We start from the raw sequence: 5,732 nt of genomic DNA, 5'->3' as shown, positions 1-5,732 counted from the left end.
GAGCTTTGATTGTCATTCTGGGTGATGGAGATGGCTATTCGGGTGTCTGGGAATGGCATGAGGGGGCACCCCTGTCCAGGTTGTGGGGTAGTAAGCTGGGTGAGAAGCCATCGGAGGGGACCAAAAGGTCGGACTACTTCGTGCCTCCATATGCTGTGCTGTTCGGGGATCGTAAGAAGGTCTAAAACAATGACGTCCTGAAGATTGCCTTAGTGGTGTGGCCACAACATAGGGGCATTGTGGCCATGTAACAACCCAAAATTTGAGTATTTAAATTTTTTATTTTATGCAAAGGAAAAAAACTACTACAATAAATAAAACCTCAAAAAAGGTATATACTCATAAATATACAGATGTATTTTCAAAAGGGGTTTTGTTCTTGTAAAAAATTATATATATACACACATGCTATTTAACATGCTACTCCTTAAATAATATTCCACGTGACAGCGCCCAGACCAATCCAACCCGTCGGAGTAGCTAAACTGGCCCATAAGTGGGAAAAGCAGAAAAACACACAGTATAAAACAGGAAAACACACATTAAATAACAGGAAACACATGTTACAAAACATGAAACTTGTATCAAAGTGACCAAACAAGTCTGGTGGGAAACGTACAAAAATTTCATCTCATAACCGGAAAATCCTTATTATAAAATAGAAAAACAAACATTATAAAATAGAAAAGCCGAAAAACAGCTGTTATAAAATAGAAAAACGCCTATTAAGAAACCGGAAAATACCTATTCCGTGACCGAAAAATATATATTGGCTTGAACCGAAAACATGTCTTGGTGTGACCGGGAAACATATATCGGTTTGACCAAAAAACATATGTTGGCATGACCGGAAAACAATTACTCAATGACCGAAAAATGTATTTTGCAAAGAATGGAACCAAACAAGCACGCAGGTAGAAAACACGAAATAATATATTAAGAAACAGGAAAACACCTACTAAGAAACTAGAAACCTAGAAAACACTCGTTATGAAACAAAAAACACATATTATAAATAGGAAAACACCTTTTAAGAAACTTGAAAGCCGAAAGCACACGTTATAAACTGAAACACGCATTATAAAACAGGAATACCGGAAAACATATGTCATAAAATAGGAAAAAACCTATTAAGAAACTGAAAAGCAGTTGTTGACAACAGTGCCATGTATGGAGTACAGAGGAATAATAATCTATGAGATTTCCTCTCAAAATACCGAAACTGATCACATAATTAGGAAACAATATTAGCCAATAAAGTAAAGGGATAACAACCTACGAGATTTTCTCTCTAAATAAATAAATTAATCAAGTATTAGGGAGATAATATCTGGGTAATCAAGGAAATGAAAAATATATAAAATGATCAAATAACCATATATGTGATGTGTGAAATCACTTGTTTCATGTTTTGATGATTATTTTCATCGTTTTCAGGTTTTGATGATTATTTTTTCCTGTTGAGGAAAAGCAGTTCTGTGTACAACAGAAATACTTTAGTGTTTCCTTGATGCTTTTTTGGTTCTAACAATTATTGTTTCCTATTTGCAATTTGCATCTTTTACTTATAGTTTTTTTTGTTCTGACGATTACGGCTTTCACTTGAGTAAAGAACATGAAGATAAAAAGTATAGGAGAACATAAACTGAATTATCTGTCCACTCAAAATTGAACTAAACCAATGTGAAAAAATGATCACAATATATGATTCGACTGATCTCTTTCTATACTAGAGAAGATTTCAGAAATTTTCCCTCAACACATCATATTAGCACAAGATCAAAATTGTAAAAAAAAAAACCCAACACTTGGATTGAAGGAGATAGTGAGGGCATGACGACCACCGTGCCGCCGCTTGGCTCAGCAAACACTACAAGAATCATGAGTGGTGACACCGTGGTAGTGCCCACTGAGGTCTATGAGCGGGAAGACGGCCCAGCAGCACATGCACCTGCCGTGGCGCTGCTGCCATTTACGACTATTGGGTCGACGATGGAGATGGGGAGAGAAATTCCACCGATGGACGACATCTTGGCTCATCGGTGAACACCGGGGAGTGAGCTCAGCAAGACGGAGGGATTCACAACTCTCTCAAATCGCCCTCATTGGCATTGACTACAAAATCATATCTGGAGAACTACAACAGTTTATGGAGGATTAAAGAGGAGAGAAGGAAACAACCGCTATTTAAAGGCTTACAGGATGGTCCACTTTCCTATTTTTTTCTAGTACGAGTAATACTACTGCTTTTTCCCGTTACGGGATGGTTTTTTTGGCTTTTTCAATTATAGAGTAAATTTACTATTTTTTCGTGTGTTGAAAACTTATTTAACACACACACACATACACATATATATGTGTGTGTGTATGTACACAAATATACATCATGCTTTATTGTTCAGTTTACTTTCTAACACGCTTATATACGTGTGTATACAAGTATGTACAAATACATGAGGACTGCAGGAATGAACAAAAGAAATAGAAAACAAGGAAAAAAACAATCCGCAGCCCTTTTCCGTTTCATTCCGCCCTCTCTCTCTCTCCCTTGGGCTCTTCTTCTCTTTCCAACCCTCCTCCGGCTGAAGCTCTGCAGGCTTTTCTTTTCCTTGGACCGAGACTGCGCTCCCGCCCAAGTCAATCAGTGCCGTCCACTCTCTGTGCTGGGCCAAAGCAGGCCCATAGCCCATCGTCGCGCCTCATCTTTCCCTCTCTCTGTACCGCTGACAGGTGGGACCGCAGCGCAGCTTCTTCTTCCTCCCGCGGCCAGCCGCTGTTCCCCATCCGACACTAAATCGGCAGCAGCCGCGTCGATCTGACCTGGTGGATGGGGGATTCTTCTCCAGAAATTACAATCGGGGTGGCTTAGGTCTCCTTGATCGAATCTGCAACCGAATTGGAGTCCATCCCGTCTACGCTTGTCTGTATAGTGGCATCAAAATTGGAGATAAGCGGGGGCCGCCGCCATTTAAATCCAAACGATCTCGAACTCATCTGTGACCCTGAGCACAAATAGGATGTCCTCACCTTTCTGGGGCATCCAGAAGCCTCTGCTAGAATTTAGGCCAACGAGAGCCCCTCAGCATGTTAGTACATGTTAATATAGGGTGTACTCCTTATATATATATACCTATAGTTAGATATTCGATAACGCTTACATACTTATAAGGTATGCAGCTAGAAAACAACTACAAAGCATTTACAATACCACCCTTATCACGTCCATCCCCACTAAGGTTTTACCGTAGCATGAATACACCCGAACAACGGAAGCCCCTCTTACGCCAATGGAACACCGTGAAAGTACACTCTTCCATTTCACACAATCGGATGATCTACACAATGCTAAGAGTATGCAAATTAATTAGCCAGCCTTGTCCCGTACCAAGCTTGTTGTTGCACTGTAAATAGGTAAAGATCACGGTGATCACCTAACGAACTGGTCCTTAAATTTGATCAAGACTATCACATCTCGACTATACAACCTATACCGTTCTCATCACACCACATGCTAAAAATCCTATACTATGTTGCTACAAAAATTATACCATCACTTTGTATCATTGTTATAGGACCACTATCAAGTTTCATAGAGCAATGATCACAATAACTATCATAAAGTAAGGCTAAGAATCATCTACCATTCTATAATTCAGAACCATAACTATGACAACAATGATGATAAGTGAAAATTAGGGTAAAATATAACTCTTGGGATTCTTGGCAAAATTATTAACATGCATGTTTGTAAAATAAAGCATTTTAAAACTTGGATAAATATGTTGAAAAACACAACTTACTTTCATTCGATTAAGTTGGACCTTCAGCGAAGTCTTAATCTTGAAGTCCTTCCGGCTCCTCCGGAACCTTGACATCTACTCCCGAACATAAGCGAAAAAGCAACATATAAATACCAAGATCCAAAAAAACCAAACATTACACAACAAAAATAGTCACCCACGAGATAACTCTTTTGCGGACAATCTGACGAAAGAACGGGTTCAACAGAGCTACGATTGACAAGTTACAGTTTTCGAAAGATTAAAAACAAGGCAAAAATATTAACTACAGATGAAATTATGTAGTTATAAATTTTCTAGAATTTTTTTCAGAGTCATCTATGATTTTTTAGGATTTTTAAATTTTTTTGAAATTTAATATCATTTATTTGAATTATTGAACAATAAAAAATATTAATAGAACTAAATAACATTATTTATTAAAACTGTTTCAAGATTTATCCTAATCCCAGAATTATTATTTTTATGTTGGAAACATATTTGTTGTCTTTATTAAACTAAAGAAAGCGTTAACATAATTATCAACCATCTATTTAATTAAGAAAAACATTATTTAAATTATTAACTTTGTATTAACTATTTATAGAATTTATCAGTATTAATTAATACTGAAAAGATTTTAGCAAATTTATTTACTAAGAATATTTATTTAATAAACTAATTATTAGAATGATCAGAAATATTTTATTACTGGAAATCATGTTTATTGCATCAGCCACATTTATTATGAAGTCATCAGACGATTTAAACCGAAAAGGTAAAAGAAGATGACTGGGCTATAAACTGGACCAACACGTCAGCAAAATGTCTAGGTGGCGCCAACGTGCCTTGCTGATCGGGTTACCACGTTGCTAGGCCGGCTGATGTGGATCTGATGAGGTGGCCGGATCTCTGTCTCATTAAATCTGGACCGCCAATGGTCAGTCGAACGGTCAGGCAATTTCCTCCACGGCGTGGCCAGACGACTTGTCCGACGGCGGCAGCGCAGTCTTAATCACGGCGGAGCATTGCTGGACCTTTATCCAGAATCGGCTATAGGGCTTGGTTTACGACGACAAGCGGCGGACCAGAGAGAGGAAGTCATGGCAGACTCACCTATGAGAATTTCGGACGCCAAGACGACCTCTGGTAGCGCAGCAATGATGAGCGGCCATAGATACTCTCGAAGCTCGTCGGGTTAGCTTCTCCAGCAACGGACGGCTGGAGAAATCGCTACTGGTGGCTTCATCGTGAGCCCACGGATTCGTAGAATCCCTTGGCAGCTTCTCATCGTCTCTGTTGGTCGAGACCAGACACGGTGGCAGCGGAAGACTCCGGCAAGCGAGCGCATATCTGGATATTGTAGATTCAAATCTGTATGACCTGGTATACTCAGAGACCACGAAGATATATAATAGAAAGGTCACAATCGGGTTATCCGACTTGAGTATGACTAGTATCCAGACTAGATTCAGCTGTCTTACCTTGGCCGACAAGACACATGACTCTCTATCGACTACATGTGGATCCAGGACAGTGCCAGGATCCCTAGAAAGAGGAGGAATATATACGTAACTCGACACAAGCAGCATCAAGATTCTAACAATCGGAGATATTTGACGACTTCAATGTTAGATCAATCTAGATCTAATCTGCTCTATTATAATAGGTCTAGCCACATTGCTTGTATCCGATACAACCCATATATATAACATCATCCATACAAGACGTAGGATATTACTTCGTACCGGAGGCTCGAACCTGTATACATCATGTATCTTGTTTCCTGCTCAATCTCTGATCTCGAAGGTACCTTTTTCAATTACAGATATATTATCGGGAACTAATCTTCAACCGTTAGAGAGCCAGGTAGGGGACTTCATCTGTTGTTAAAGATTGATATGTCTCAAGTGCGCGTCTCCATCGGATTCTCTGACATCAGCTTTGTAGGGA

General features: G+C 39.2%; 1 long non-coding RNA gene across 2 annotated transcripts; it reads right to left on the bottom strand.

Annotated features, from left to right (window-relative positions):
• Window positions 1–2,535: 2,535 nt before the first annotated feature.
• Window positions 2,536–5,151, bottom strand: LOC133929757 (uncharacterized). Of its 2 annotated transcripts, XR_009911647.1 has the most exons (4): window positions 4,896–5,151; window positions 3,801–3,875; window positions 3,028–3,050; window positions 2,536–2,922 (listed from the first exon to the last, which is right to left on the bottom strand). It is a non-coding gene; the product is annotated as an uncharacterized LOC133929757 (long non-coding RNA). The 2 variants fall into 2 exon arrangements; XR_009911646.1 differs by having other exon boundaries at window positions 2,536–3,050.
• Window positions 5,152–5,732: the final 581 nt, after the last annotated feature.

This window comes from Phragmites australis, chromosome 9, assembly GCF_958298935.1.
Source record: "Phragmites australis chromosome 9, lpPhrAust1.1, whole genome shotgun sequence".
NCBI classification, from domain to species: domain Eukaryota; kingdom Viridiplantae; phylum Streptophyta; class Magnoliopsida; order Poales; family Poaceae; genus Phragmites; species Phragmites australis.
Note: the sequence above shows the minus strand (reverse complement) of the source record. Positions and strands in the feature narration are given on the sequence as shown.